Raw genomic sequence first — 20,934 nt, 5'->3', positions numbered from 1 at the left:
TGGTGAGCCCAGAAACTCCAGCAGGGCGGTCTGGCCTTGCTATGGATTCCTTCCAGAAACCTCCTGATTGCAGGTGGCCACAAGCACCAAGCTCGTCCCTGCCCGGGGCACTTCCATTCTAGGTGGGAGGAGACAGACCTCATGCAGAAAAAAGGGGTGCGCGTTTGTGCGCACAGAGCACGTCCAGCATACAGCTGTGCCTGCGGGAAAAAGAAGGCAGGGACGGGCAGGGCGTGCCCGGGGGAGCTCAGGGCCGGGGGCAGACGCTCCCTCAGCAGGCTTTGGTGGGGGGGCCTTGGCAGCATCTGGGGGAGCACCAGGAGCTGCTGGTCTAGCCCCCTCCCAGCCCCCCTGGCCCCCAAGGGCTCAGGACAGGGCAGCACCTGCAGGTGGAGACTAGAGGTGGCCCGGAGGATGCTCTTGAATGGCCGGAGATCCTGAGAAATGAGCAAGAAGTGTGTGAGTGCCAGGTGCGGGGGCGGGCGGGGAGGGACAGGGGAGAGCATGGGGCCCCCTTGCAAGGTGGGGCAGGGTGAGCTTCGCCTGCGCCCACCCGGCGCTGTCCTCGGCAGCCCTCTCTCCCCCGCTGCAGAGCTCCTGCACCCCACCCCTCAGTCGGTGTGCTTGGACCGTGCATGTGGTGGGCCAGGGCAGCGCCTGTGCCCCCGGGTCCCTGGCCCCCCCCCCCATGCACTCCCGGGGGCCTTGGGGAAGGGCAGTAAGCTCAAGGGGAAGAAGCAACGCCCAGGCCTGGAGGCATCAGCCGGCGGGCGGTTGGTGCGGCACGGCAGCGGGCATCCTTTCACAGCCCCTGGCCCGCGTGCGCTGTCGAGGGGCCTTCTGCCGTGGGCAGGACGGAGGCGGCAGAGAGCCCTGCTCCTCAGAGCTCCCTCCGCTTTGAAGCACCCCCACTCGCTCCGTGTAGCGGGAACCGTGGCCCTCTGGGCACCTGCCTGGATCCGGGAGTGCTGTGGGCCTGGGCCAGGGGACCTAGAGCCCCCGTGTAACCTGCAAGCAAAGTAAGATGCCCAAGGTCCCCCTGGTGTGCCCCAGAGTGCGTGAGGTCCCTGGATGTGCAGGCGCCCTGGGGTGGGGGTGAGAGGAAGGCTGTGACGCAGCTGCTGACACTAAGTCCATCAGGGGAAGTGGTTGTGGCTCAACTGATAGAGCGTCCACCTACCATAGGGAGGGTCCAGGGCTCAAGCCCCGGGCCTCCTGACCCGTGTGGAGCTGGCCCACACGCAGTGCTGGTGCGCACAAGGAGAGCCATGCCACGCAGGGGTGTCCCCCTCATAGGAGTGCGGAGTGCGCCTTGCAAGGAGAGCCACCCCACATGGAAAAAAAAGTGCAGCCTGCCCAGGAGGGGCGCCGCACACAGGGAGAGCTGACACAGCAAGAAGACACAACAAGATGACGCAGCAACAACAAAAAGCGACAGTTTCCTGGTGCCACATGACAAGATGCAAGCAGACACAAGAACACAGTGAATGGACAGAGAGAGCAGACAATGAAGTGGGGGGGAAGGGGAGAGAAAGACATAAAATAAATCTTTTAAAAAAAAGAGTCCATTAGGTTTCTCAGATTCCCCCCAAGGGGTCAGGTAGCCTTCTGAGAGGTGGGCCCCCACAGCGGCCTGCAGACGACAGCACTGTGAGCAGGGGTGGGGGCCGAGAATCAGCCTGGCGGTGGCAGGGGGCTCGGGGGTAGCCCCGCTCCCTCCTTTGCTGGCCAGAGCACCCCAGCCAGGAGAGCAGGGGCCCGGGCTCTGAGTCTCAGCTAAGGGTTTGCAGCGGCTCCCGACGCCCCCTGCCTGGTCCTGGGCCCCGGGTCCTGGGCCTCCCTCCCTGAGGCCGGGCCAGGCACAGAGCAACTGGGTGCCCAGCGGGCCCCACACCACTGCCTCCACCAGCCCCAGCTCCTCCACGGGGCACTGGGACCCACTCGGGCTTTTCGCCCCATGTGGGAGGGTACATGGTTGCCAAGGATCCAGGCCTGACCCGGCCTCACCCAGACAGCCCTCTCGTGCCCCCTGTCCCCCTCATGGGATCCTGGGTCAGGCCTGGGGTCCTGGCAGAAGCAACCTCCTCAGCTGCACTGCTCTTCAGCTGGACTCCCCTGTCCCCGTCAGTCCAGCTGAGATGTTTTCCACAATAGTCCCCAAGTCCAAAGAGCTGTAGTAAAATGGAGTGGGGTGGGTGGATCCCTGGCATTGGGCATCCTTGCACGCGCCGTGCATGCAGGAGTCCACGGGGCAAGTTACGCCTTCTCTGCATGTCCAACCATGTGCTCAGAGGTGACGGGGCTCCCTGATCTCCAGGGCCAAGTCTGTTGGGACATCAAGAGGCCAAGCTGGGGAAGTGGATTTGGCTCACCTGATAGGGCATCCACCCATCACATGGGAGGTCCAAGGTTCAAACCCCGGGCCTCCTGACCCACGCAGTGCTGTGCCATGCAGGGGTGTCCCCCGCATAAGGGAGCCCCACGCGCAAGGAGTGCACCCCATAAGGAGAACTGCCCTGCGCAAAAAAAAGTGCAGCCTGCCCAGGAGTGGCGCCACACACACAGAGAGCTAACGCAGCAAGATGACACAACAAAAAGAGACACAGATTTCCTGTGCCACTGACAAGAATTGAGGCAGACACAGAAGAACATACAGCAAATGGACACAGAGCAGACAGCTGGGGGGGGGGGGTGGAATGGGACAGAAATAAAAAGAAAGAAAGAAAGAAGAGGCCAAGCTGCAGTTGCTCTCTGTTCTAAGAGTTTCACTCAGGGAGGGCTTCCTGGAGGAGGCAAAGGTGCAGGCACCAGCTCACCAGGGTCTGGGTGTCAGAGCAGGATGAGGCAGCCGCTGCTGCCCAGGCCATGGGAGGGGTCAAGGCCAAGGTGGATCAGGTCGGAACAACAGCACCCACCAAGAAACTCTTCCTGTGCTGTCTCCAAGCAGAGCAGTGGACTTCCGCCGTCTCTCTCTCCCCTCCGGCAGTGCAGTGGCAGTCAGGGGATGCCACACTCTGGCGAGAGCAGCTCCAGCTTCCCTTTTCCAGGCTCAGTTGGTGGCCCAGGAGAGCAGGTCCCCGCCCCCAGCCTGGGACCATGTGGGGCAGAGGCCACTAAGCCACAGCTGATGAAGGCCAGAGCTCCAGGAGCCCCTCAGCCCCATTTACAGACGAGGAAGCGGATGTCCGAGAGGGAGCGGCTGGGCCGAGACCACCCTGCTGGGCCGCCTGCGCGCCAGGGCCGCCCGCGCTTGGAGTCCTGTTTCTCCCACAGCACTGGGGGGGTGCGGGGCTTGGCAGCACATGGCCCCTCACATTTCTTGGCACCAATATCAGGCCCGCCCTGCTCAGGGGTGCTAGGGTTACAGAAGGAGCCAGACCTGCCTGGGTGAGGAGGACCTTGGGATAGGGGCCGTGCTGGGCCACGGGAGGCGCAAGGAGGGAGGCGCAAGAGGGAGGCGCAAGGAGGGAGGTGCAAGGAGGGAGGCGCAAGGAGGGAGGCGCAAGGAGGGAGGCGGGAGGGGGCCCGTTCCAGTCCCAGCTTTGCCCTTGACCGACCTTGGGAGCATCCCCTCCCCCGTCGGCCTCCCTGAGCCACCTGTCAGATGGGTGAAGCTTTCCTCGGACTCCTCTCTCCGTCCAGGCATGGGAGAGGAAAGGCAGGGATTGTGGATGGGCTCTGAGGGGCAGAGAAGGCGCGAGGGCTGTCGGTGCCCACCCTTGGCCGGCCAATGAGCAAGACCCTCGGGGCGCCAGGGTCCCTGCCCTTCGCTCACCCCCCAAGCACTCCTCGGGCTTCCCTCAGGCCCCTGATCTTTTTTAAAAAATATGTTTTTATTTATTTTTCTCCCCTCCCCCCCACCCAGTTGTCTGCTCTCTGTGTCCATTTGTTGTGTGTTCTGCTATGTCCACTTGTATTCTTGTCATTCTTGTCAGTGGCACCAGGAATCTGTGTCTCTTTCTGTTGCGTCATCTTGCTGCATCAGCTCTCTCTGTGTGCGGCGCCATTCCTGGGCAGGCTGTGTTTTTTTTTCACATGGGGCAGCTCTCCTTGAGGGGCGCACTCCTTGCGCATGGGGCTCCCCTACACGGGGACACCCCTGCGTGTCACAGCACTCCTTGCGCGCATCAGCACTGCGCATGGGCCAGCTGCACACGGGTCAGGAGGCCCAGGGCTTGAACCCTGGACCTCCCATGTGGTAGGCAGATGCTCTAACCATTGAGCCAAATCCGATTCCCAGGCTCCTGATCTTGAAGGCAAAGAACGTTAGTGGGGAGCCCAAGGCCGAGAATCCTGCCCCTCTGTGCCCCACCCCCTCGTCTCCACCGCAGTGGCCTCTGGGTCCATTCTCAGGGCCTGCCCTCTGCTTGGGGGACTGGGGGACCTTGGAAAGGCAGCTTGGGACGAAGACAGCAATTCAGAGCGTCAAATAAAGAAAACCTTTTCCCAGGCCCCTGCAGCCTTCTGGTCCAAGCAGGATTCTCTCCCCCAGGTTCCTGCTTGTTCCAGGCCCTTCCTGAGCCCCAGGCAGGAGCTCACACCATGGGTCTCTGGGTGGGGGAGGCAGCGCCAGGCTCTGCTCCAGGGGCCAGCACACCTCATCTCTGGTGCCCACAGGGGCGGGGAAGGAAGGCTGTGTCGCTCCCATCTCGTAGGAGAGACACTGAGGCAGACTGGGGAGCCAGGGGTGAGCAGCCCACGGTCCCACGGAGGCGGGCGAAGGGCAGAGCAGGGCGGGAGTCGGAACCTGGTACAGCCTGGGTCCAGGGCCCACAGCCCAGGGCCGGGGCTCTCAGGAAAGTGACACCGGCCAGGGCGGCCAAGTTCCCGCAAGCCCCCACTTCCTGGCCCCCGGCCTCCCCTTCCCTGGTGAGGGTTCAGGCTTCTGACACCTAAGCGTCTCGGGGAGAGGGCCCGCACGTCCCGCACAGGCCAGCTTTCCGAGGCCAGGGTCAGGGCTGGAGCTCTGTGGCTCCACAGCAGGCGGCCGAGCCCTGCCCCCCAGGCGCGGGTGTGGTGTCCAATGGTGGCACCGTGGCCTTGCCTGCTGGCCCCCTGCTCTCCTGGTGGACGGTCACCGGGCGCTGCAGGCTGCGGTCACCGCTGGCCATCTGCCCCGGCCTGCTTCCTGGCCCAGGCTCCGGCTCCTTGGGCCTCCGCCGGCCTCTCGGGCCGCTCCTGTGTGGGGCTACTACGTCTTGGTCTGCCCGGACCCCACGGTGGGCCGGCCTGCACAAGGAGCCCAGCATGTTCCGGCGGTCCTCCATCACGCGGCCACCTCTCCCTCCTCAGGTCTGCGCCTCTCATTTCCACTGGCGTCTGGCTTCTCCTGATTTCTGGGTCCAATTTCTTTTGCTAATTAGGACGTCAGGCCTGTGGATGAAGGCCCATCGGGTTCAGTCTGACCTCATCTAAATGGGATCTTGGAAAATCCCATTCACAAAGGAGTCCCTCCCGTAACTGACGATAACCTCTCCCGAGCCCTGCGCGGCTGGTTCACGGCCACAGCGTGTGCAGGACGACCTGAGCGTGTCTTCTCTGGGCGGCACGAGGCAAGCCCCGAACGGCCCCCCGGCCCACAAACCACTGCCGAAGAGCATGCGGTCCCCTCATCCCGCAAGCCCCCCATCTAGCTCCTGCCTGGGCGGCGCACAGGTGGACACACGCCCGCCGTCTGGGCCTTCCCCAGCGTCTCGCGATGACGCCCAGGTCGGAGCCCCAGCCAGTCCCCGCGGCGTCTCCTCTGCCCGCCCCTGCTGCCCCTCTTCTAGAGGCGGGCATGGAGGCTCTGCACGGAACTGCCCCTGGGTCTGACCTGAGAGAAAGTGGGAAGGGGGACAGCAGATGTCCCAGGCCTTGGGGCTGGTGGGTCCCTGTCTTCTGGCCACTGGTCAGATGGGGGGTGAGGGGCGAGTCCACCCTAGCCATCCCTGTGCACCCAGCCCTAGAGCTCTCTGGGAGGCCTGGAGGCCTGGGTTAAGAGGGGTGGGTGAGGTCACTTCCTAGAGGTGCAGCGAGAGACAGGAGCTCGGGTAATGACAATGCACGTCACGTGTCCTGCGCCTGGCCCGGTAGGTCAGCTCACATCGGGGGCCAGGCCCATCTTTCCCGTTGCCATCAGGATCGCCCGTCACCTCCCAGGCATCTGCGGAGCGCTGTGTGGCCCTGGGGACGGGCAGTGAGTGACTCAGAGGGCTCCCCTCTGCTGGGGACTGAGGACACCCTTTTGAGAGCCCCCGGCCCGGGCTCTCAACACCAACTCGCCAGACTTCCATCAGCCTCAGTTTCCTCCTCCCAGAAATGGGAGTCAAAGCAATCCAGCCCTGCTCACCCTGGGGGCTGCCCGAGGGGCCCTGACAGTGGGCCTTGGGCTGCCTCGAGGGCAGGGATCTAGCCCTAGTAACACTTACACTGGATGGGTGCGATCCTGGCAAGCTCTGACTTCACTTGCAGTGGCTCTTTGTGGGGGTGAACTGTCACCCCATCTTCCAGAGACCCAGCTCCCAGAAAATGGGGCCATCCGGCAGAACCAGGGGCTCGGCACTCTCCTACCCCATTCCAGAAGGGAGCCTCAGACAAGCCTCAGAGGCAGGAGGATGCTCGAGTGTGGCGGGACACCCAGCAGGCACTGCACAATGGGCTCCGGAGCCTGCCTTCCAGCCCCCAATGCCAGCCCATGCTGCCACCTGCTGGCGGTGCCAGGCATTGCGGCAGCCCCTGCAGGGGGGGGGCTCTGGGTTCTCCTGCAGCCCCGCCCTCAGATGTCTCCCCTGCACTCAGCCCCTCTCATCTGTGTAGCATGGAGATCAGGGCCCAGATCGCAGGACCTGACATGGGGCTTGACTGGCAGGGCTATGATTAGGGTGAGGTGTGAGGCCTCTACAGTTCCAAATTTAAGGAGGCACTCACTCTTGGGTGCTGACCCCGCACCAGCACCCACCAGAGAGTGAGAGCCTCCTTCAGTTCTGCACCCCGAGTGCCTCACCAGCTTCATCTTAGTCCCAGCCCTGCCACTCAGGTCCCTCTCGGTTGACGTTGAGCCCCTGCCCCACCCTCACCCCGACGCCAGTGGGCTGGGGGCCCCAGAGGGTGAAGCAATGCCCTAACTGGAGCTCAGTGAGAGGCTTTTTATCTGGAAGAGCCTGTGAACACCAGATTATGAGAGGCTTAAGGCATTTATCAGCAGCTCGATAGCGGGTCGTTAAAGGGGTGCTCTGAAGCCCTGGCTGAGGATGGGTCAGATGCAGGCTGCAGGTGTGAGCCTCCTGGGCCCTTGCAGAGGGAATCAGAGCTGGTGTGTGCCTACGTAATCCCCCAGCCACCCCAGAGCGGGCGCCATATTACGGATGGGGAAACTGAGGCACTGAGCAGTACGTTTACTTAGCATTTGGCACTACTCTGATTTGACCCCAGGAGGGCTAACTCCAGAGTTCGTACCCCAATGCTCCCAAAGAGGGAAAGAATGCCCCCTGGAGTGGAGCTGCCACCGCCTCTCCCCTTCCATTCATTCTCTTCAAGCGCTCCCACCTCTCAGCGCCGGAGCCGAGGCGCACCTAGAGGGGGCTGGCCTCGGAGGGGCCCTGCAGGGCACACGAGCTGGACGGCAGCACCAGCCACGGCACCGCCCCTCCCCAAGCAGTGACCTTGTGCAGGTGAGGGGACAGATGCAGAGGAGGGCCGGTCAGCTCCGACCGGGGACACGGCCAGGCTTCTCTTTTGCACTGCGCCTCGCAGGCTGGATCAGGTTTGGACACAAGGCAGCAGGGAACACGTCAGGCTGGACAGGGGGCAAGGTGGCAGGGCTGCTGGGCTTTTCCTTGCAGCCGGGACACTCACGACGGAGACCTGGCAGGTAATCACAAACGTGGTGCACCTACATGGAGCCGGGCCGGCCCTGCGGGCGGTAGGCGCGCTGCCTTCCCACTGGGGGCATGGATCTGGGAGAATCCAGGCCAAGGGCTGGGCACTATATAAAATGGGTGCTGCTGAATGACTCCCCTAGAGAGACCTGCTCCGTCTCTGCTACTCCACAGAGGCCCAGGGCGCCTATCCCCAGCCCCAGCCTGACGGGGAGGGGCAGAATCATAGTTCCTTGAAGAAGGGAGGCGGGGGCACTGTTTGGAGTAGTTCCTGACGTGACCACCAGGTGGCAGTGCAGGCTCAGATTACTGCGCGGGCGGGTGGGTGGAGGGGAGGGGAGGTGGGTGACGTCTTGAGGTCGGTGTCAGCAGTTGGGGATCTTGGGCCTGGAGGGCAGGAGCGGCTGGCTACCCGCCCCCCGCGCCCCATACCAGGACAGCTCTGGACCAGGGCTGGGACGGAGGAGACTGCCTGGTCACCACTGTGCGCTTAGGTGCCCACGACCCTGTGCTTGCCGACGCTCAAGCACAGAGCTGCGACGGCTCTGTCCCCAGCTTTTCACTGCACACCTTCGGCTCCGCCACCTCCCCTGTGAGTGCCTGTCCCACCTTTACCTCAAATTCTAGCTCCTCTCAGTGCCACCCCACCCCTGGGGCATGGCTCAGAAAGATGACAAAACCTTCTCTGATGTTAGCTGGCCCTGCCCCACCATGGAGCTGCCATGAGAGCAGTCAGCCGCCCCACTTGAACCCAAGTCTCGGCTTAAGTGACCCGTCTCAGGTCCCGCAGGATTTGAACCCAGCGCCGACTCCCAGCCCAGGCCCCAAGGGGGGCTGGCTTATCCCTGCATTCCCCAGGTCCCAATCAGGCCCCGGGCCCCAGATGGGTGCCTGACGTGTTCTCTTGGCTCCTCTGCATCCCCACGAGTGAAGGCACGGGATGGGGTGCTTGCTGCGGGCCTGGGGCGGGCGGGAGCAGCGCCGGCTCCGCATCACCCGTCTCCAGCCAGGCAGGCTGCAGGAAACACGCGGCTCCTGCAAAGCGCCTGCTGGTGGCAGAGCGCGGCGCGTGGCCGCCAGACTGGGCGCAGAGGCCATACAGCTCACCCCAGGTCCCCCTCCGGCTGTCAGGAAGAAGGGTGACTCCTGGCGAATCAGCTCTGCCTTCCACCATGGGTGCCTTGACAGCAAAGAGACCGCTGCCCAAGAACACCCGGGCAACTGGACTCTCCAGAGTGCCCCTTGCCGCGTGAACAAGCTGCTCTGGATCCCAGCTCAGCTGGCTTGCCACACCAGGCAAGTCCCCAAGCCGCTCGCCTCCGTCTCTTCATCTGTAGGTGGGGCAGGTCACCTCTGTCTGACGGGATCAAAGGAGCTCATGCTCGTCAGGGGCATAGAGCCACGCCTGACACCCAGGAAACACCAAGTAAATATTTGCTCAATGAAAACTATCTTGCCTTTTTTTTTTTTTAAGATTTATTTATTTATTTATTTATTCCCCGCCCCCCTGCCCCAGTTGTCTGTTCTCTGTGTCTATTTGCTGCGTGTTCTTCTTTGTCCGCTTCTGTTGTTGTCAGTGGCACGGGAATCTGTGTTTCTTTTTTTGTTGTTGCGTCGGCACTCCAAGTGTGCGGCATCATTCCTGGGCAGGCTGTACTTTCTTTTGCGCTGGGCGGCTCTCCTTACAGGGCGCACTCCTTGCGCGTGGGGCTCCCCTACGAGGGGGACACCCCTGCGTGGCACGGCACTCCTTGCGCGCATCAGCACTGCGCATGGCCAGCTCCACACGGGTCAAGGAGGCCCGGGGTTTGAACCGCGGACCTCCCATGTGGCAAATGGGCACCCTGACCGCTGGGACAAGTCTGCCGCCCTATCTTGCTTTTTAATGGGGGTGACCTAGGGGGTGCAGGGGCTGCGCAGGGGTGGGAGCCTCTGGGCTGTGTACAGCCTCAGCCCCCCAGAGCCCCGAGGGCCCATGGGGGCTGCAGGCCCACCTGGCTCCAGGTCACGGCCCTGGCGCAGCTTCTGCTCTCACCCTCCAAACCCCCTGAGCAGCCCAAATTCTCAAGTTGCCTCTGCACAGCAGTGCCCGTGGCCTTACCAATTTCCTCCTGCCAGGAGGGGGCAGGCGCCCTGCTCCACACCTGGCCTGACTGCGGCTTCCTGGCGGCACAGCCCAGCCTCTGGGACCTGGCCTGGGAGGGGTGCGTGGGGGCAGCTGGGGCAGGCGAGAAGGAGGGGGCAGGGCTGCAGGGGGGCCTAAGCTCCGGGGCGTGGACAGAGCGCCCTCCGACCTGGCTCTGGGTGGCTGCAGCGGGCCACAAAGCCCTGGAGTGGCTTTCAGTGCGCTGAGGATGGCACCCCTGGGACTCTGGCGCACCTGCAGGCCGGCTGAAGGCAGAGGCCGCTTAGCTGCTTCCCACGCTCATTCCCGTCGGAGGAGCCACACACGGGCCACTCAGCCCCTGTCCCCATCAGGGATGCCCACTGCCTTCCCAGATACCAGGCAGAAACCGAGCCTTCCCCCCAGCCCCCAGCCCCAAGGCCTGCCACTCCTCCTGCCCCAAGTCTCACAACCACACCCCAGGTACCCCCTGGCCGTCTTTGCTGGGCCTTCCATCCACCCCTGCTGGGCTCCCAGCCATGCCCCCACTTGCCACAGCCCCCGCGGCCCCTCTAACCTCCACTGACAAGCCTGGAGGCTCCCGCTGAGCTCTGGAAGCCCCAGGCCTGGCCTCCACTCTGCCCCACTCCCTGCGCAGGCTGCAGTCAGGCTCCTGCCTCTGCCCTCTCACCCCATGCCTCGGCGGGGCTGGGCCTTGCCCCGGGGGGGGGGGCAGCAGGCTCCCTCCTTGCCCTCCTCCCATCTATCTGGCAATTACCTGAATGATTAATTTGGTAATTAATTTGGTAATTAATCATTCTGGCTTGGCCTGGAGCATAGATCCCCTTGGCTTTACTTTCCGTGGAATAGGGAAGTGGACTTGGTCAGTGGTTAGGGCGTCTGTCTACCGCATGGGAGGTCCGCGGTTCAAACCCTGGGCCTCCTTGACCCGTGTGCAGCTGGTCCACACACAGGGGTGGTGGGATGTAGAAGTGGACATGGGAGAGGTTAGGGACTTGGGAGCACTCTCCCATGATCCAGGATTTCATACCTGAGCAAGGACCTCAGGAGACGCTGGAAGCCTGGAAAAGCAATGGCCCACACTGAGAGAAGTGGAACCGTCAGAACTACCAGAGCAAGCGGTGGAGAACGGGATCAGACCTCAGAGAAGTGGACATCCTGGACTGGTTTTACCACCCAAGGCCAGAAAACCTGCCAGTTGACCATGTGCCATGGAAGGGCCCAGAAGACACTCTTTACCAAAGTGAGAAGGAAGGTGTTGGGAGAAGGGCACAAGCACACCCCCAGCTTCAGTGGGGGCACTCCTCTGTAGGCCAGGGACGGAGGGGGAGAGGCTGTTCTCACAGAACTGGGCCTCTGACAGTGACGGGGATAGCTGGTTTCTGAACCCCAAGAGGCCAGGGCACAGCCTCAGCCACCAGCAGCGAGGCGGGCACAGCTAGCGCAGTAAGGGGTGACGTCCCAGTGCAGCCAGGCGATCCTGACCCTGGGGAGCGACGGAGGCAGTTAATACAGCAGGGCACCCCGAGGGGCAGCCAAGAGGGGATCGTTCAAGCTCTGCAATCAAAAGGAATCAAGGCTAGACGAGGGGGAGGCCGAGAGCAGCTACGCCAACAAAAAGTCATCATCTTTTGTCCAGATGTTGGGCCTGAGCCACTTCTCAGACCTGGAATCCACTGCCAGGGCCCCGTGAGGAAGGAACCTACGGAGCCACAGCCGGTGTACACAGCACGCTTTCTGCAGCCTTTCCCACGGGGAAGGAGGACACCCGAGCACACAGAGTCCAAGGTGATACTGATACTCAGGGACCTGAAGCTTGGTCATGTCCCTCCAAGAGTCAGGGCATGTGGGAACCAGATAACGACTAGACTCAGCCCGGCCCTGACCAAGGTGGTAAATTAAAAACAATCTCACAGGGAGTGGATGGGGCTCAAATGGTCAAGTGCTTGCTTCCCACATGGGAGGTTCCTGGTCCTCCTGAAAAAGCCCAAAAACAAACAAGTAAAACAAATGTAAAAACCAACTCAGGGGAGCCGATGTGGCCCCGTGATTGAGTGCCGGCTTCCCACATGTGAGGTCCTGGGTTCAATCCCTGGCCCCAGTACCTCAAAAACAAAACAAAAAAAACCCCATTTGGTGGCGGACTTGGCCCAGTGGTCAGGGCGTCCGTCTACCACATGGGAGGTCCACGGTTCAAGCCCCAGGCCTCCTTGACCTGTGTGGAGCTGGCCCATGCACAGTGCTGATGCGTGCAAGGAGTGCCGTGCCATGCAGGGGTGTCCCCTGCGTAGGGGAGCCCCACGCACAAGGAGTGCGCTCCTAAGGAGAGCCGCCCAGCGCGAAAGAAAGTGCAGCCTGCCCAGGAATGGCACTGCACACACGGAGAGCTGACACAGCAAGATGACGCAACAAAAAGAAACACAGATTCCCGTGCCGCTGACAACTTTCCCTGGGATAAAGGCGAGAGGGGCTGAGCCCACTTTGAGTCCCATCACCTGGCGCCACCCCAGGCAGTGCCTGGCATGGGGACTGCTTGTATGGGTGGCCAGAGTGGGATTTGACTGAGAGAGACCCCAGGTCCCACCTCTGGGCAGGCCCTGGGGTGCTGCTTCTTGGCCCCTTTCCCGGCTCCGCCTCCACAGCCTCCTGGCGACGCCTCCTCCAGGCTCCTGGGGTGCTGAGTGAGGGACACTGGGGACCTGGTTGCTGCACTCTGGTGGAGACCCACGGCCCTCGTCCTCGGGGAGCTCCCAGCCTCCCAGGGCCACAGGACACAGGCACCACCTTCAGATGGGCTTTGAGCAGCAGCAGGATTTGATAACGGCGGAGACACCCAGTCTGGTGCCTGGTGGGGTTTGGGGCCAGGGCCCACCCAGGTGGGCTCCAGCAGGGCAGGCCACCCGATGTGAGGTCTGCAGGCCCGGCCACCAGATGCACGGCCAGCGCAGGGTCCCCGTGGAGCCAGTCCTGTGGCATTGATTGAAATGCCCCTCTGCCAATTAGGATTTTTAAAGAAATGTATAATGATCCCTAATTGGCACCCTCATTAGGTGCCAATTAAACACTTAAGCATTTCTTACAAGTTTAACACATTAATAAGGCAGCTCATTACATGGTAACGAGATTTACTTCTCGTATTTATTATATTGTTTCACCACTGCTGACAGCAGTTATTTTTGAAAACATGGCTTCTTGCTCATTGCGCACAGCCCTCTTCCCAGCCCCCCTTGACCAACAGCGTTTCCTGCCAGGGCGCTCCTGAGCCCGGTCCCCTGGGTCCTCACTGCCCTCTTGGCCAGCCTCCCAGAGGGGGGCCGGCAGGGCACGGCCATCTCCCCAAAGCCTGGGAGGCCCAGCCACAGAGCCCGGATGGCGCCAGAGCTTAGCGGGACCCTGTGCCCGTGTAGCCAAACCCTGTCCTCCTGGAGCACTGAGGGGAGTGGGTAGTCCTTGCTTTCAACCCCCTCGCAGAGTCCTGTCGCCTGGGGGGGTGGAGAGGGGCAAAGCCTGTCGGGACAGAGCAGGTAGGGTAGGCTAGGCCCCGGGAGGTTGAGAGAAGGGGGGGACCTCCTGAGGGACTCCCCTCAGTCTCTTCCTTGGACCCCAGAAACAGTCATTCTTGGTACCCCATTTTGGCTTTGCCTGCAAACACTGTCATTTCTTCCGTGGCTTCTGTGATCTTGACACAACCTTGGTGCCAGCAGAGCGGGGGTGGGTGGGAATGGAAGAGTTGGCAAGAAGGGACACCTCTGCTGGGGCCAGTCAGCCAAGGCCTCAGGACCCTGAGCAAGCTGCCCCCTCCCCCGAGGCTCCAGAGCTGGGGTGGGCAGCTTGCCACCTGCTGAGGGGCGCCCCAGGAGCCCCTCTCCTGGTCCTGCAGAGAAAAGCAGCTTCATGGGTGAGAAAGACAAGGCCGGCTCGTGCAGGCCTGCCCTGCTCCCCTCCTCCCCGCTCCCCTCTCTGTCCCCACTCCTCCCCCTCCTCCCTGCCACCAAGACCAGCTGGATGAGGCCCTGATGTCAGTAGGGCCCGTGGTCCCCTCTCAATACAGTGGAGGCCCAACAGACCGCCCCTGACACCAGAGATGCTTGAGCTAGCATTCTAGAAGGCTCTGGTGGGCCTTCCACATCTCTGATGGCACCTGGGGTGGATTGGAGCCTCGCCGGGTGAAGGCCAGCTTCCAGGCCAAGAGGCTCTGGGAATCCGAGCCACACACGCTTTTCCACTTTCAACCACCAGGTGGCAGCAGTAGCAGCCACTCAGCCTCACTCCTCCGCTTCCTGGAACAGTGGACTTGACCTCCAAAAGACCCTGAGGTTATCTGGGGTCCCTAGCCCTGAAGGGGGCTGAGGGAAGAGGGTGGCCCAACTCCTCTGAGACCCGCAGCTCCCTTCCATCCCAGAGGAACGTGCAGGTCCGTGGTCTTGGCTTTTTCTGGCATCATCTCAGCAGGAGTTGCTGGGACCCTCGCTGGGTGAGAGCAACAGAGCCCGGGGGCTCCTGGGGTGGGCCTCGGAAGCTCGGGTTCCTGAGACACCTGCAGACACACCCCGGCCAGGCCCCCTTATTGCTAGATGGTAATCAGAGCTCCCTGCCTGGAGCCCTGGGAGGCTGGGAGGGTAGAGGGAAGGAGAAAGGGGGGCTGGGCTGGGAGAAGAGCCAGGGCAGTGGGTGAATGTTCCCACTGTCCCAGCCTGGCCCCCACTTAGGACTCGGGTGCCCTAGACTCAGCATTGCCCTCTGTGGGCTGAGGCTGAGCTGCACCCCAGGGTGCTCCCCCACACATGTGCAGCGCCCCTCCCCCAACAGAGGGCTGCATCTCAGAGGGTTTACAGATTCTCCCAGCATCCCATCACCTGCCTGCCCCCGGCTCAGCATCTGTCAGGCTGCGCCAGGCCCTTGTCACCCACTACCGCCCCAGACACCTCTCATTTATCTCCAGGCAGGGCTTAGGGACCACCTCCTGGGTGCATGGGTCCTGCAGTCCTGCCCACCTGGATCCCCTCCGACATCCTGGATCCAAGCCTTACGCCTCTGCTGGGAGCGCCTCAGAGCCGGGCTGCCCACCGTGCTGGCAATGGGACTCTCGCTACTGGCCTATGAGCAGGGCCTGCCTTTCTCCCAGGGCCCTGGGACCCTGGGCAAGCCTGGGCAGGCTGGCAAGCAGCTGGGACCTCGGCTCCTCGGCTGGGTGAATGGCCTTGACCTTTGAGCTCCCCAGTGCCCTCAGCTGCAGCTCTGGCCATGCTGGGCTCGTGTGCCGTGGGTACCCCGTGGGCAAAGCTGGACCCCTCTCCACTCCAGCGTGAGGGCAGAGGATGGGCCTCGAGAACAAGGGGACGGCTTAGGGCAAGCTGAGCGAGTGGTCGAGGAGGGGGTGAGGCGAACCGTGCCCCCCTGAATTCTCGTTTCTCCCCAGGGAGACAGGTGATCACAGGGGGCCAAGAAACAAGATGCAGGTGGCAAAGGCCTCACACCAGGGCTGCGTGGAAATGAAAGCGGAGGGGAAGGTGCCTCCAGCACTGGGCTGACACCTGACAGCCGGGAGCTGCTAGCTACGCGGGGAGCTGGGGCAGGACACGGCAGAAGCAAAGGCCTGGAGGCCTGCGGAGAAGCCGCCAGGAGCCTCGCCGGGCAGGGCTCATGGGCAGGGCTCGTGGGCAGAGGGGCCTGGTCTCACTGGGTGGAGAGGGCTTCGTAGCAGGCAAGAAGGGAGCCCTGGGCAGGCGAAGGATGAACGGGTGACGAAGGAGCCCCAGCGCAGGCCCTCCAGTGGCTTGGCGCTTGCTCCTGAGGTCTCGGTGAGGAGGGCCATGGTCTACTTGGTATGCCCGGGAAACCCCCACTCCTCCAGTGCCCGCCGTGGTAGGCGCGTGGCCCACGCGGCCTCGAGGGCCCAGCAGGGCCTCGGCCTCCGCGGCGGGGCTAAGATGGGCCCAGCCCCCCCGCCCACCCCCGCGGCCCCCTGCAGGTGGCCCGGGCAGGCTGTGGCCTGCGCATCCCGGGCAGGGCTGAGCCCAGGGGCCGGCTGCTCAGGCAGACCTGCTGCAGGAGGCTCTCCTCGCTTCCTGGCCCTGCCCCGACACCCATCGGGCCCAAGGTCACCTTACCCGGCCATGACCCCCACCCCGACAGTGACCCTTTGTTTCCACCAGCTGCTCCCAGGAACCCGGCTCTCGGCCAGCAGGCCCTTTCTCCATTCCTGGGGCAGACCACGGGCAGCCCCCCGAGCCTTCTCATCAGCTTCGTTCCCCCAGGGAGGGGGAGACGCAGGCCCCTGCACAGTTCTGCAGGGCGCAGGGGAAGGGGTCCTCCCCCCCAAGCCCCTGCGAGACCCAGTTCTAACTCGGGATTCGTCCACCCCAGACATCTGTGCAGCCCGCTAGGTGCTGGGTGCCGGGTGCTGGGCAGTGACCAGGCCGGCCCCCCGAGCCACCCCCGGCTGTGCTCCCCTGGCTGGGAGGGGCTTGGTTCCCTGGCCGTGCCCAGTGCAGGCTCAGGGAGCCCGGGCCTAGTTCCTCCAGCGCGGGGCTCGGGGGCCACGGGCCTCCACGAGGGGCCACCTTCCCGACTCGAGGGCTTGGGAGGGGGCAGCCCCAGGATCCGGCCCTTAGAACGGCAGCCGGGGCTCTCCCCCAACCTAGCTTCAGACTCCCGTGCCGGCTCAGGCCACAGGTGAGAGGCAGAGGGCCCCCGCTGTGGGGTGAAGGGGAGCCGAGCGCCCCCTGGGCAGGGGCGGTCCCTGTTGCCCGTGCGCTGACACACGGGGCCCGCCAGGCTGTGAGCATGCTTGTTCTCTCTGACTTGGGGGTCCCTGAGCTCACCCACCTGTGTCAGAGGCCCTGGCCTGCTCCCCAAGGCCCAGCGCTCCCCTGAACTGGGGCCCTCGGAGCCCATGACCCCTGCATGGGGGGCGCCTTTCGCCCCAACCTTATCTTTCTGCAGCCACCGCAGGTCAGCTCGGCGAGTCCTCCCGCCCAGCTCCCCCTCTTCCCCTCTTCCCCTCCCCTCTCCTCCCCCTCTTCCCACTCTCCTTCCTATCCCCCCTTTCTTCCTTCTCTCTTCCCCCCTCCTCCCTCTTTTCTTTTTATTTATTTATTTATTTATTTATTTATTTTTTATTTACATTATGAAAAATATGAGGTCCCATTCAACCCCACCGCCCCCACCCCCCACTCCCCCCACAGCAACACTCTCTCCCATCATCATGACACATCCATTGCACCTGGTAAGTTCATCTCTGAGCATCACTGCACCCCATAGTCAATGGTCCACATCATAGCCCAGACTCTCTCATGTTCCATCCAGTGGGCCCTGAGGGGATCTATAATGTCCCGTAATTGTCCGTGAAGCACTATCCAGGACAACTCCACGTCCCGAAAACGCCTCCACATCTCATCTCTTCCTCCCGTTCCCCACACCCAGCAGCCCCCATGGCTACCCTTCCCACACCCATTCCACATTTTCTCTGTGGACATTGGATTGGTTGTGTCCATTGCACATCTATGTCAAGTGAGGGCTTAGATTCCATATGCCTCCCTCTTTTCTCTCCTCCCTCTGGCCTCCCTTGGGGAGAGAGAGAAGTTGGGGGGACCGTGAGCAGAGGCCACCGCACTCACCCCCAAGAAACTTTGACCACTTTTTTCCAAACCCTAGTCCCTCTACTTGAGGGAGGGACAGCTAGGGAGCCCCCTGGGGGTGGCTTTAACGAGGAGATACAGGAAGCAGGTGCAAATGCCAGCTCAGGGCAAACGCCAGCTCAGGCTTTGCTTCCCAGCGGCAGCCTAAATGAGCTCCAACCTGCATCTGACTAGGACGCTGTGTCCTCCTGTTCTAGAAAGACCACCACCCTCTCAGCCCGTGGCGCCACCACGCATCTTTCTTTCTTGGTCTCAGGGCTTCAGTCTTCCATGGGCCCCGAGGTGAAGGGTTGGTGTGCCAGCCCCCAGTAAGCTGCATAAACTCTCAAAGCCTCAGTGGCCCCATCTGTAAAATGGGGTCCCGGGCACCCCTCTGCCCCAGAACAAATGCGGCCTCAGCAGGTGCCTGGCTTTCAGACACTGGCCAGAGGCAGGAGCTGCGGGCCACGGTCCTGAGCAGAGACGCAACTTGGCTTTGCCCTTGACTTTGCACGAACAGCCAAGGAGCAGGGGGCTCGCCGACTGGGTGTGGCGCCGGCAGGGCGCTCCCTGAGCAGCTGGCTCCTGGTCTGTGGAATGAAGGGCTGACAGGAAGGGCCTGGAAAGCACTGAGGCAGCAGTGGGTGTGAACTCCCGGCCCCCAGGAGGTGCTCTGTGAGTGCTCAGTCCCTACCTCCTCCAGGCACTGGGACAGCCCAGCTGCCCACCTGCCCGGCGCCTTGGTCACCCCTGCCTGTGGGCCACGTGGGCGATGAGCACACCAGGAGGCTAAGTAGCAGATGGATTCAACTTAACTTCTAGAAGGAACGCAGCTGTGCCGGGGCCCAGGGACAGATGGGCTGCAGGGGACAGAGGCTGGGCAGGGAGGGGAAAGGTGGCACAGCTGTGGCATGCCCTGGGGGGAGGGGAAAGGAACTGTGACCAAGGTCACCGGCCAAGGGGGCCAGGACAGGGCTGGGTGGTGACTAAGAGAGTGGGAAGGATGGAACAGAGAGACCAGGAGGGTGGGGGCCTCGCCAGTGCCCCTTGCTTCCCAGGGCTCCTCTCCTGGCAGGGGGTGTCAGCTGTCAGGCTGCAGACAAATCACTCAGCTGCACAGGGGCCTCACGACCTATGTTGCCTCTGCCGGCCCTGGGTACCTGCCCCGGACCTGCTTCTGGTGGCCCTGCCGGGGTCCCCTGGGAGGTCTTTTTGACTGACCACGCGGCCCCTCATGCTCAGAACTGGCCCATCTGTGAAGCCCTATCACTGTGAAGTCACCCGCTCACTCAGTGCCGTGGGCTGAGCACCCCACAAAGCAACAGGCTCTGGGGTTGGCACAAGCACGGGGAGGATTCGTATTTGTCTACCTTTAGGGGGGCCCAGCGTCACTGGGGGGACGAGGCATGCACCGATAAATATCCTACAGCGGGGAGGAGACAGGGGCGGAAGGAGTCTGGGCTGGGGTGGGAGGGGCACAGAAGCTTCCTCGGGTTGGTGACCTTCAAGGGAGGCTTTAAGAATAAGGAAGCGTCAGGGAGCGGACTTGGCCCAGTGGTTAGGGCGTCCGTCTACCACATGGGAGGTCTGCGGTTCAAACCCCGGGCCTCCTTGACCCGTGTGGAGCTGGCCCATGCGCAGTGCTGATGCGCGCAAGGAGTGCCGTGCCACGCAGGGGTGTCCCCCACGCACGGGAGCCCCACACGCAAGGAGTGCGCCCCATAAGGAGAGCCGCCCAGCGCCAAAGAAAGTGCAGCCTGCCCAGGAATGGCGCCACACACACGGAGAGCAGACACAACAAGGTGACACAACAAAAAGAGACACAGATTCCCGTGCCACTGACAACAACAGAAGCAGACAAAGAAGAACACGCAGCAAATAGCCACAGAGAACAGACAACTGGGGCGGGGGGAGGGGAGAGAAACAAATAAATAAATAAATCTTTTTTAAAAAAAAGAATAAGGAAGTGTTCACGGGGAAAAGCGGAATGCTCACAGGGGAGGTCGAGGCCGGGAGGGAGCGCTCCGGGTGGTGGGGACGGCAGGGGCCAGGCAGAGGGCACTTGTCGGTGGGGCACAGGAAGCTGGGCTTTAGGGCATGTGGCTAGGGTTAGAGCAGTCAGCAGGGGGGCCTGGCGTCCCATGAGGCGCATGGACTGGGTCCTCGGGGTAATGGGGAGTCATGGATGGTTTGGAGGAGGAGAGAATGGAGAAAGGCCCATCTAGAGGCTGGATTGCCCGGGCCAGGGCCAGAGTATTTCTTATAGCCTGGTCTTGGTGAGGGCTGCTGGGACGGAAAGGGGGGCTGAACTGAATGTGGGGTGAGGGCACTGAGTGTGTCTCTGGGAGAGACCCTTGAACCTGGTGGTGAGCCGCTGGGTTCCAGGCTGCTGGGGAGGCTGGAGGCAGAGGTCAGGGGTCCAGGGGAATGCTGTGTGCGCCAGGGCCCTGGAGAGGGCACCTCCAGGAGAGGAGGCGTGAGACGGGGGCCAGGGGCCAGAGCCCCAGGGACAGCCCAGTGCAGAGCGGGGAGAAGAAGCCCCTGAGGGGGCTGGGGCCCTGGCCAGGAGGTGGGAGGGAGTCAGAGGGAGGTGACGTGGAAGTGGCCACTAACAAGCCACGTGCCGGGGAGAGGCTGCTGCTCCCCAGCAGGGTCAGAGGGGCCACCGGGGCCGTGGAGAGGGTCAGGGCGGGCAGGGGCTGGCACGCAGCAGCTTTGGGACTGAGGAAGTGGAGAACAGGGTGCGGACACCGCAGGAGGGGTTCTGTTGAGATAAGCAGAGCTGGAGGCTGTGGCAAGGAATGGGGTTGCTTTGGGAGCGGGGAGATGATGTGAGGGCCATGAGAGGTGCATGGGGGGGGCCGGTGGAGGGAGAGAGATGAGAAACATGGGGGCAGAGCCTAGAGTGCCTTGGTGTGAACACGGATCTGTGACCTTGACCTGCCTCGGTTTCCCTATCTGGAAGGAGCAGGCACCCCTTCAAGAATGGGCACAGGGGATCTGTGGTGAGTGAGACAGCCTGCCTCTGCATTCTCAGTCTCTGGAAGGGACCAGACAGGAAGGGAGTCTCTCTGCCAAGAACTAGTTAAGGCACTGCAGGAAGCAGATTTGGCCCAACAGGTAGAGCGTCCGCCTACCACATGGGAGGTCCAGGGTTCAAACCCAGGGCCTCTGACCTGTATAGTGAGCTGGCCCCTGTGCAGTGCTGATGCGTGCAAGGAGTGCTGTGCCATGCAGGGGTGTCCCCCACATAGGGGAGCCCCACGCACAAGGAGTGAGCCCTGTAAGAATTGCCGCCCAGCGTGACAAAAGTGCAGCCCACCCAGGAGTG

General features: G+C 62.6%; 1 long non-coding RNA gene across 1 annotated transcript; it reads left to right on the top strand.

Annotated features, from left to right (window-relative positions):
* Nucleotides 1–8,294: 8,294 nt before the first annotated feature.
* On the top strand, nucleotides 8,295–9,307 carry LOC131276044 (uncharacterized). Its single transcript, XR_009183524.2, has 2 exons — nucleotides 8,295–8,451; nucleotides 8,991–9,307. It is a non-coding gene; the product is annotated as an uncharacterized lncRNA (long non-coding RNA).
* The last annotated feature ends 11,627 nt before the right edge of the window (nucleotides 9,308–20,934 follow it).

Source organism: Dasypus novemcinctus, chromosome 26 (assembly GCF_030445035.2).
Source record: "Dasypus novemcinctus isolate mDasNov1 chromosome 26, mDasNov1.1.hap2, whole genome shotgun sequence".
NCBI classification, from domain to species: domain Eukaryota; kingdom Metazoa; phylum Chordata; class Mammalia; order Cingulata; family Dasypodidae; genus Dasypus; species Dasypus novemcinctus.
Note: the sequence above shows the minus strand (reverse complement) of the source record. Positions and strands in the feature narration are given on the sequence as shown.